This window comes from Pyrus communis, chromosome 7, assembly GCF_041283825.1.
Source record: "Pyrus communis isolate YQ-2024b chromosome 7, ASM4128382v1, whole genome shotgun sequence".
Classification (NCBI taxonomy): Eukaryota; Viridiplantae; Streptophyta; class Magnoliopsida; order Rosales; family Rosaceae; genus Pyrus; species Pyrus communis.
The window spans coordinates 8,365,478-8,377,989 of record NC_142571.1 but is presented as its reverse complement, the minus strand read 5'-3'; positions in this window follow the sequence as shown (position 1 = coordinate 8,377,989).

The window sequence follows — 12,512 nt, the reverse complement described above, 5'->3', positions numbered from 1 at the left end:
ACTGAATATATCACAGATGCTGCTAATGTTGGGATGAGAGGCAGTGCAACAATCTGTCCCAAGAAAAAGTACAGCTTCAAATTGAACTTCTGTTAAATTCTCTGCCAAAAGATATATCTTAAGCTGAGGGATTATAATCATACTACCAACAAACATTTGACCCAAAATTGAAAGGAAAAAAGTTGAAATTGACAATTGATAAAGCAAACTCTGCAATTTTGTACTGAAAGGTTGACAATGGCTTGAATTTAACTGAAGATCTAAAACTACTTGTACCTAATTACTGGAAGAAAGTAGAGAAAAGCAAAGTGCTTCTATCCCAGGTTATGATGCTCTGCAAGGCGATGCTTGTGATAAACCACCATATGCAACGGCAGATAGCAAACTATAATGATAATGACAATTATTATTTCAATAAATAGAAAGTATGTTTCAACATAAATATATTGCAATCAATTTGATCATAATCAAATCATTAAGACAATATGCCCTGCAATGTAAATTCATGAAACGCCATTTTACATTGTCACAAATTCCTAATCAAGTTGGTACTCCTCTTTCTGATCCCACTGAGTTTCGTCACCTTCTCAGGTCACTTACATATCTCACTTTAACTCATCCTAGTATTGCCTTTGCGGTCAATCATATTGCTCAGTTTATGGCTCGTCCCACTATGACTCATTTGGTTGCTGCTGAACGTGTTCTTCATTATGTTAAAAGGGTTCGTTAGACTTGGTCTTAGTTTCGGCCTCACTGTGGTCCACTTGTTTCTACTTGGGTACTCTCATGCAGATTGGGCTGGTCATCCATACACTTGTCGATCCACATCTAGGTATCTTCTTTTTCTTGGCCCCAATCTCATCTCCTAGAGCTCTACATAGCAGCCTATTGTACGACGTTCTAGTGTGGAGTGTGAGTATCGTGCTCTTGCTCACACTTGTACTGAATCTCTTTAGGTCTCCTACTTACATCGTGAAGTCCGGTGTGTGATTTCAACGCCCATTTATATTTTCTGTGATAATCTCAGCCCCACCTACATGGTAGCTAATCCGGTTTTTCATGCTCGCACGAAACATTTTGTGTTGAATTATCATTTTGTTTGTGAACATGTTAAGCTTGGCACACATAAAGTACAATTCATTCCATCCTTGGGTCAGCCTACGGATCTACTGATGAAAGGTCTTTCCAAGCCGTGATTTCCTCTCCTACGGTCCACACTTGTGTCCTCTTGGCCGTTCCCAGCAAAAAATGTGCTGAATATATCATGTTGATGCAATCCCTATTTATGTACTATGGACACCATAACATTAACTAGTCAATTCTTTCCAATTCCAATGATATATTTATCAGAGAGAGTGAGATGCACCTGGAGGAGATTCTAATCAACATCTTAAGAATCGCGGAATGGTTTGTGCATTTGAATATTTGGCATGGATTCCAAGTTGTGCAACCCCAAAAGGTTGATCAGTTAGCATCAGCTCTTCCAGTAGGTTCCAATTTGTAATCGTAGTACCACTCAACTAGATTGCGGTTGTCATCCACAGCGGTCATCAGTTTGTGTACTTTCGGCAACCCCACAAGTGATTTGAGCCTCTTACATCCCCAGAAAGAGAGTTCATCGAGCCTTATCAAACATTTGACGAAAATCGGTAGGCTACAAATTGGATTGCTATTTAGTAAGAGTCTTTGCAGTGAGGATAGCTAGATTACTCAAATCCTTAGGAAATGCATCATCAGAAAGATTGCACTTGCTGAGATTTCGCTCTACTAAAGAGAATGGTAAAGAACTCAAGTTACTTGAACTTCTTCCCGGCATAATTCACTTTTCGGAATTCAATCTGTTTCAAGCACGTTCATAGATTCCATTTCCTTCATCATATCCATTGAAAACTCATTAATATTTGACCAACCCATGTTTCAAGTTATTTATGCAACTGTTCTTTGAAAGCATCATAAGATTTTTGCTATCCTTCATATTAAAGTAGATTTAATTTTGCTAACAAACCTAAAGTTTATTAAGTTTTCATAAAAACATCTCACGTTTGAGACATTACATCAATATTCCTTGAGGTTTTAATTCATTTACACATAACCCCTTTTAACCAAATTCCATCTATTTTTTTTTTCTTATAGAGAAATTTACCCATAGAATAAAGGCTAAATCGGTAAATGGCCATTGTGGTAATAAGGTATTTGAAAAAGAGTCAATGGTAAAGAAATTTGGATTTAAACGAAGCAAGTAATTGATCCATCGTGTAACCATATATTGATATCTTTGACTCGAGAATGAATTCCAATCAATTTTTATTTGGGCCCTCAAGGGTTTGCGATTTGTCTCGAGTCACATTTATCCATTTTTGACCAATTGAATTATACCATTACTATTAATTAGTTGCAGCTTTTAAAATTATTATCATAATTAGTTATTAGAAAGAAAAAAAAAGGAATTGACGGAGAATTGAACTGCAGTAAAGTGTATGAACACCATTATTTTTCATGCTATCCTAAAACGTGACCATTATGTGGTCAAGGACCCGTATGACATGGAGGTTTTGTGATTGCAATTTTTATTTTTTTTATTAGTTGCATATAAATAGGAAAATCCAGTGTTAGAGCCAGCACATGAGTGAAAGACCTAGGACTGTAAATCAAACAAGCCCCGTCATCCATGGCCTGCACAATCGATTTCCGCTGCCTAGACAAGGGCTTCGGTGGTACTAAGCTGCAGGTGATTTCGAACCCGAAAACGATAAAAAAGATTGCAAAGACGAAGGATCGGAAGCTCCTCCAGCCGGTTCCGGAGCATTTGATCAACAAGAACAGGAGGAAGAGGAACAACAAAGACGAATAGACTAGTGAGTTGGTTTACTTTTCGGTTTTATGTCTAGGCTTGGATTCAATTTTGATCCTTTGTGTTTGTTATGGTGGCAGAGAGTTGTTGTCCTATGTTCTGAATATAGTTTCTTTGTGTGCGAAATCTTTTGCTTGCTCGAATTTTGCATCTACGAATTAGTTGTGGTTGATATTTATATGATAAATGGAAAGGAACACAAATAATAAATGGAAAGGAACATCTCTTTTGAGACAACTTAGAAAGCTGTACTGGGATTTGATGAGACTTGAAAACTATTTGGAAGGGTTGATATTTGAAGGATATTGACCAGGCTGACCAGCATGGTTTTCTCGATTGTGGAGTATCAACAAGGCTAGGTAAGATGATCTCGTGCTTGTGTCAGCAATGTTATCCCATTTTTCATTTTGCTTCTTGAGTCTTGGTTGTTAGAAATGTAGAACACTTGTTAAGGAACAAATTCTATCAACAAACGCTGCTGCAGTCGCTGCTTTTATACGACCAGCGACTGAGGCAGCAAGTGTTGTTGCGTTTGTTGCTAGCATTGCTACTTGGTTTAGAGATTGTTCACAACGTTGGCATGATATGGTTTTTTAAGGTCAATATTCGCATGATATGATGTGTTGGTTAAGAGCTTGTTCACAATGTTGACATGACACTCTAGTTGTTCTCAATAAAACTTAGGATGAGATATGTATCATACTCATGAAATTTATCTTTGAAGACTGCTATAGATAATCTAGGATGCATGGACACGGATACGGATAGAGATACGGGGATACGACATGATATGATACGGGGACACATCAAATTTCTAAAAATGAAGACACGATACGTTAGGGATACGGCAATTAAAAATATAAATAAATAAATAAATATATCTAAGACATTATAAAATAAGCATTTAAATTTTCAACAATCTCATCCAGATTAGCATTATCATTCGCATGATTATCAGGGTGATTTATTTTCCTAAATTAACAAACATAGAGTCAATCCACCATAGAGACAGACTATTACATGAGAAATTTATGTTAACTTAAGAGATAAAAAATGCATCATGAAAGCATAGACATAAAATTATTATAATCTAAATATCCAGACCACTGCACAATAATATATTATAATATAAAAAATACAATAATATTATTATTTATACAAAAAGTTAAAAATAGAAAAGCAAAAGGGGCTTTTAGTTTTAGAGATGGGTTTTGGCCTCGGGGAATCAGATTAAGCTTCGAATGCAGTCATTGAATCAGTAAAGTTGAGGAGTAAGATCAGGAAAGCATCGAAACTATTAACGAAGTGAAAACGAAAGCTCTCACCAGCTGTTGCAAACGGAGACGACGGAGCAGTTGCAGGCAATGGTCAATAGTGAAAGTCTGATTTCTGAGGTTCGAGTGAAGAAAAATAGGTAAATCTGCATTGTAGAAGAGGGAAGTGTTCAGAAGTAACCCCCAGCGGCTCTAGTTTATATTTTATCCGTTGATGGTCTACCCTGCCCTCATTCATTTTTGTTTTGGGTTGCTTGGTTCTCTGGAGTGGTGACTCAGCTAGCTGTTGTCTTCTTAACCACTCTTAAGTTCCTTGTCTCCCTGGGTTTTAGTGCCTGAAGACAAGGCTACTGGTCACTAGGAAGTTCATGAATGGTCTGCACCGAGCTCGGCTGCTTTAATAATATTTGTGCAAATATAAGTGCGCCAAATTGGTATTGACACAAATACTCAAAAGCGATAAATGTCTTGTTTGTAAATACAATTCAACCGTCAGAATGTTGAACTCAAAAATGCACTTGTGAATATCAAATCATTAAATAGGTTCGGTTTTCAATGTGTCGAACAACATAACTTGGTAACACCTCACTTTGCAAAGAAAGCTAATGAGATGACATCTTCCAACAAGGACCTAGAGATTCCTTGTTGGTAGAGACTTGGTTAGGTAGTGAGCCGAACTTGGGGTACTGTTGTTTCTACAAAGTGAGATGCTTTTTGCTCACTTGACTCTACGGCCCCAGAACTGTTTATACAAACTGAGAGATATCGCTGGTTGTCAATCACATAGTTGTACACAAACTAAGAGATATGCTTGATGAAGTTAGAAAGGTCAAGGTGAATCACATAGTTCTATCAACAAACACTGCTGCAGTCGCTGCTTTTATACGACCAGCGACTGAGGCAGCAACTGTTGTTGCGTTTGTTTCTAGCATTGCTACTTGGTTTAGAGATTGTTCACAACGTTGGCATGATATGGTTTTTTAAGGTCAATATTCGCATGATATGATGTGTTGGTTAAGAGCTTGTTCACAATGTTCACATGACACTCTAGAAAACTTAGGATGAGATATGTATCATACTCATGAAATTTATCTTTGAAGACGGCTATAGATAATCTAGGATGCATGGACATGGACACGGATATGGGGATACGACACGATATGATACGGGGACACATCAAATTTCTAAAAATGAAGATACGATACGTTAGGGATACGGCAATTAAAAATATATATAAATAAATAAACATATCTAAAACATTATAAAATAAGCATTTAAATTTTCAACAATTTCATCCAGATTAGCATTATCATTCGCATGATTATCAGGATGATTTATTTTCCTAAATTAACAAACATAGAGTCAATCCACCATAGAGACAGACTATTACATGAGAAATTTATGTTAACTTGAGAGATAAAAAAACGCATCATGAAAGCATATACATAAAATTATTATAATCTAAATATCCAGACCACTGCACAATAATATATTATAATATACAAAATACAATAATATTATTATTTATACAAAAAGTTAAAAATAGAAAAGCAAAAGGGGCTTTTAGTTTTAGAGATGGGTTTTGGCCTTGGGGAATCATATTAAGCTTCCAATGGAGTCATTGAATCAGTAAAGTTGAGGAGTAAGATCAGGAAAGCATCGAAACTATTAATGAAGTGAAAACGAAAGCTCTCACCAGCTGTTGCAGACGGAGACGATGGAGTAGTTGCAGGCGATGGTCAATAGTGAAGGTCTGATTTCTAAGGTTCGAGTGAAGAAAAATAGGTAAATCCGCATTGTAGAAGAGGGATGTGTTCGGAAGTAACCCCCAGCGGCTCTAGTTTATATTTTATCCATTGATGGTCTACCCTGCCCTCATTCATTTTTGTTTTGGGTTGCTTGGTTCTCTTGAGTGGTGACTCAATTAGCTGTTGTCTTCTTAACCACTCTTAAGTTCCTTGTCTCCCTGGGTTTCTCTGTTCTATCCTTGGCCGTGGAAGCTGGCTTTGGCCGCTTTCCCTGTTTTGCCTTTGTATTCTTCTCTTTGTAATGCAATTATCTTTGAGATAAAAAAAAATGTGTAATAATTATATACATATTTTCTTTTAAAGAAAATAAAACTGTGTTTAAATTAAAAAAAAAAAAAAAAAGAATATTAATAATGGTTATGAATGAAATGAGGAAATGTAGGAAGTGAAGAAGAGGGGAGTAAAACTATGTCTAATCATTATATTGCTTTTAAGTTCATTATAAAATATTCAAAGATGGAAAGGGTATAATTGACGGGTCATGATCAGGGACACATTTTTTAATACAATTGACCCTAAAAATTACCAAGTCTACGTGGCGTGCAGATCGAATAGCTAATGAGTTAACTACATAAGTGGTTTGAATGGGGGGCGTGCTAACTCGTCGACTGAGCTCAGTCAATGAGTAAATGAATGTGGTGGTGATGATGTCAAATGCGTTGTTGACTTCTTATCTCGTCTCAGCCTTTGGGTTATAGTGCCTGAAGACAAGGCTACTAGTCATTAGGAAGTTCATGAATGGTCTGCACCGGGATTGACTGCTTTAATAGTATTTATACAAATATAAGTGCGCCGAATTTGGATGGACACAAATACTCAAAAGAGATAAGTGCCTTGTTTGTAAATATAGTTCAGTCGTTGGAATGTCGAACTCAAAAATGCACTTGTGAATATCCAATCATAAAAAAGGTTCAATTTTCCATGTGTTGGACAACGTAACTTGGTAACACCTCACTTCGCCAAGAAAGCAAATGAGGTGACATCATCCAGCAAGGACTCATATTCCTTGTTGATAGAGACTTGGTTAGGTAGTCAGCCGAACTTAGGGTAGAGCTGTTTCTACAAAGTGAGATGCTCCTCGTATGCTCCTCGCTCGCTTGACTTTACAGCCCTAGAGCTGTTTATACAAATTGAGAGATGTCGACGATTGTCAATCACATAGTTGTTTATACAAACTGAGAGATATGCTTGACGAAGAGATGTCGACGATTGTCAATCACATAGTTGTTTATACAAACTGAGAGATATGCTTGACAAAGTTAGGAAGGTCAGTTGCTTTCTAAAACATAAGAAGGTTTCGTAGAGTAATAAATTGGCATATTTGTGTATTGATTTGAAGAGGCTTTGAGTGTTACAGACCCTCTTCTATTTATAAGAGTGATTTTCACCTAACACCGAAGTAGAGTCCCACTCTGACTGTATTTCCTCGGTATTAATCCATTCCAATCTCTGCATAGAGCTCAGCCACTCCTCCTTGTCTTAGGACTTGGAACCTAGTCCCTTCTTCATCTCTTATTCGTTCTAATCCTGATTAGCCACGAATATTAATCCTTGGAATATTCCTAATTTAATCAATATTTGCCCTGATGTTTGACATTTCTATTCAATCTAGGACTCGATCGAATCCAACCCTTGTTTCCAGAGAGCTATAGTATGATTTGGAATTTAGGATTCGGCTATCTTTCTTTGGGCCAGACTTATCTCAAAGAAATCTAAGGTACTGAAGGTTTGCAGTCTGGGCCGAGACTCAAGTTATCCTCAGTCTAGACCCAATATTTTGAGCCTAAATAGACACATTTTCTTATGATTATTCAGAATGATTCAATGGATAATCATCATCACACCTCGACACATTTTCTTGTGGTTCCATTCCGTATATTTTTTTAAGAATCCAAACAGTTTATATTTCAATTCATTTATCTTAGATTATCCTTACAAAAAATTGGATAAATCTAAAACCACTTAAACAATCATTTGTAGTGAAGAAAATAGATAAATATAATTTTATCAAAATAATATTAAAATGACTATCATTTAATGCAATAGAATCATATGATTTCTAAGTTGTGTAAATTTTTGGTAGAGAATATTTTTTTATGGAAGAACTAAAAGATAGACAGTTAAATTGTTAAAATATATTATAGAGCGATTCCTAAGAAAATGTGTCAAAATGCGTCCCACAATCCTGATCTCATAAATGATAATTTACACTTTGGTTGACAGGCAAGTGTTTTCTTAATAACAAGCAAAATTTGGTAGGTTATTACAAAAATATTGTATTCAAAAAGAAAATTTAAAACCTATGCGAGAGATAAGGACGGATCCAATTTTGGCGAAATTTGTATAAAAGAAAATGGAGAGGTTGATCCAAGCAGAATAAAAGATTCTCATTGATATATATATATTTTTTTTTGGGCAAACTTGATCCAGTTGAAGTAAATCAAATAGTCATGAATCACTTGCAAATCAAAGGTGCAAGTTCAGCCTTCTTTTCCTGAGCGAACGTCCCAAGATTTAATAGTGCACAGACAGCATCTCGTCATGCATTGAATTAAGATCCTTACGATACCTTCTCCATTCCACAGCCCCCGCCCAGAAGAAAAATAAAAAAATAAAAAACCTACTAAGTCATGTATTCACCCAAGGTGATCACTAAACCGTAGTGCTAAGACCGAATCACACATTGCCTCACGTAGCGAGTGAATCTTTACCTAATGTTTCAATTTAATTTATTTAAACCCTTAAGGTTGCACATTGTAGCAGTATCAACCGTCCTGTTAATTTTACATTTAAGTCAGTAAAATTAGTAATCACAGGGTCCACATTTATGCCAATCCAAGGGTATTAAATTAAAGATGAATTCCAACCTACAACATTTATAGTGTGCAATAGCTAGGAGAGTGCAGCTGTTCTGCATTAGGTGGGAACACATTTTTCAATCTTATTGTACCCTCATATCAGCTTAATTGGGATCATATTCCTTTGACTTAACAACCAATAAACAGCGTATTTGCTACATGTGCAAATGTTACGGGAAAAGTGGATCACAATAAAATATCAAAGACCAAAGTGAATTATCAAGAACTAAAATGAAAGTTCACTTGAGTTTAACTCTACCTAGAAAGAAGCATCCATACCCGGCAGAAAAAAAATGTTGATACTCATGCTACATCTAAATTAGGAGAAATTCTGGCATATACTGGGTATACACAACTTCCCCCTCACAATAACTGGTCAAGCGATCAGTACGCAACCAAATTTATTGTGCGATGAACATTGCACACATCCGTTCAATGCAAGAAGATCTCCTACACTACGCCCTCAACTTAATGTTAACTGCATCACTCATACACTAACACAGTTTGTGCAAAATTACCAGACAAAACTTCTTGCGGAAGTACCAAACTAGTCCCAGTGCATAGTAGCTCTCACATCTAGGTATTTACATGATGAGAAACATAAGTGACTTTTCAAAAGGCAACTTGTGCATAACAAATGACCGATTGCCAGTACACAACCAAGGAGATAGTGGGAAAAAAAGCATTATAGAAGGAAACTTGCGCCAGCCGTTGAGCGACGGGTTTGTTGTACTAGCTGAGAATATGTATTCATCAACCCTTTGCTTTGCCAGTGCCACCTGGTACACAATCAAAGATTTAAAAAAGATTGTTTAGTCAAAATGATCCTTGAGATTTGCATAACTCTTTATATTAATCGTTGAGATTTGAAATCTATAGAATTGGTCTATGAGTTTGTCCACAATTAATCATTTTGGTCATTCTGTGAAAAATCTCTATAAAATAAGGATTAAATGACAAAAGTACCCTCAACTTTTGTCAAATCATTTTGACTTATTGTTTATTATATTGACGGTAATTTTGTCATTTGGATCCTTATTTAACATAATTTTTCACCGAAGGACTAAAATGATTGATGGTGCACAATCTCAAGAATCACTTCTATTGATTTCAAATCTCAGGGACCAAAATGAGGAGTTCGGCAAACCTCAGGGACCATTTTGGCTAAAAAGCCTTTTAAAAAAATGAGAAAGTTCATATGTTGTAAAAACAGAAAAGTTTGCAGCATACTTGTTTATCGAACAAGCAACCAGAGCTTTTCCAAATTACAAATTTTATGCCCGTTTCATATAAGGAATTGTTATATGCCCCCAATCTAATAAAATAAATCTTTACATTATAGGAGAAAGAAAAATGAAAAAAGAAAAACCTAAACCCACCACCCATTTTAACTCAAATATCTCACAATAATATGTAACGAAAATATTATATACTACTTTGCCAACCTTAAGCATGTTACATTCAATGATGTTTATCAGAATATTGGGTGTTGTTTGTGGTAACCAAATTTCACCGGGCCCATAAGAGACACCATGTGTACTAAAGCAAAGCCAAGATGACAAAATTATCTCTAGAGTTTCACCAGTACTTAACCCTTACATGCGTTGAAAACTAATGCAATGGAGGGATGTCTATTAGTAAATCACACCCAGCAGAACCGGTACCTTTGCCAGGACAGCATGTTCTTCATGCCAGACAAGATGGACTACCATGAAACGATGCGTTTGGCCACACCCGCTCAGCAGAGGATATGAGCTTAATTAGCCATGTAAGGCCCAATGAAGGATCTTGTGAGCCTAGTTGGACTCACAAGCGAGATTAGCCCATAAAAGATGGATATGGCAAGATTCAACAAGATCTCCAAGGCACAGTCATCCTTATAATCATTGCTTAAAGATAGGCCACCATCACCAACGTTGTTAGGATTCATCCCATGGTCAACCGTTGTTGGCTAAATGGGTGAGACTGTGTGGAGTTCAAACCAACCATTTAGGGAGCGTCATACGTGTACTAATGAAGTATGATCATTTCCATTAAAAGTTAGCCATTCTATAGCCTAGAAACATAAAGCTTGAGATTCATTCTTCTGACAGTTAAGTCTAACTTAGGTGTTGGAACCAAATTTACACACCATAATGAGCAGTGGTTGAGCACAAACTCGAGCAACCAGCAAAACAATAAACAATCGTATGCAAGTTTGAGACAGGGGGAGGAGTGTGTATCAGCCAAAGGCTCTACAATGGTCAAGTTAGTGAATGATTTTAAACTTAAGTAATGGGCAAGATAATTGAATGTTTAGATGGCATTATCATAGATGAACCCTAGATGGGTGTATTTACACCGTGGGGAGAGAGACATTTTAGAATAGAATTCTCGTTCTAAGCCAGAAGAATGCTAGAAGATATCTAGGAGTAGATATTGCATCCTCTTTGGAGTTATGATTACTTGCAGTGTATCCCAATTCCTAGATTGTATGAACTCCAAGACTTATAGGATCTGATTGTGTCCATATCCCGATCAGATTGCTTGTCTTGCAGAATAAGCACGGTCATCCAGCGAAGCCGTCAGGACTCCATCTATTGCCTTAGAGTAGAGTGATGGTGGCACTGCTACTCTATCTGATACAACTCTACCCAAAGCTGGTGAGTCCATGACCGGACTTCTAAGGTAGTAATATTCGGATCAACCTTACTCTGGCGTGGAAAATCATGGTCCCATGCCCCTAACTATTCGTTTGAGAAGCAACCTGTTCCCCTTGAGGATCGATTGTTATCGAAAGATTATGTATGTTGGAGTAAGTTGGAATACATACCCTTTGGTCTTCAAATTCTTGCAATCGTCATAATTTAGTGTTGAATTGACCATTTACATGAGTCAAACCTAAAAATTATCATTTACAAATGAAGAGAAAAATCACTAAATTGTAGTAGTAAATAAGTCACTCTCATTAATTGTGCAACGAAATGCTAATCAAATCAGATGGGCCTGGCTCAATTTCATATAGGCCTTACTGGCCCATAAAGCCCATTTAAGGCCCAAATGTTTTTGGTCTACGAAGGGGAAATTAATCGATAGATTTTGGGACTTGGTTTAGGAGAGGGGTTGGGGTTTTCGAAACGGGTCATCCAGCTCGGTAAATTGCATATGAATCCTTAAACCCCCAAGGACCCAAACCCAAACCCTGCATCTTCTTCTGAGGCTCGTTTATGCCTCTCTCAACTCTTGCAGTCTTTCTTCTCCTTTCAGCTTCAAAAGTTTAGAATCTGGGATTCATAAATTGGTTTGGATATTGGAATGAGGTTGTATGTACCATCAACTTTTAAATCCTTGTGGAATTAAATTGTATACATATTTGGGTGTTTGATCAGACGTCCCAATGGATAGAAAGGCTCGTGACAGCAGATGGTGCTGCTGCATGTGTGGCGTGCTGTCACTTGTATTTTAAATTGTAAAGTTTGTATGTTGTAGTATATATAACAAAGCCTTCCCATAAGGCTTGGGATATGAAACTGATTTGAAAAGTTGCTGTGTTTCTAAGTTTAACACAGACATGTTCATGGATGAAGAAGCCAAGGACGAATCTACACACAACCTTCTCCTCTCTGCAAAACTCAATGCTCTCTAAGTTATAGGTAACTAGAACAATAAGAGAGTGCTTTGTGAGAGCAGGGGCTTGTGGTTTTATACTACAAAACCTGGATTGCCCTATAACAATCCCACG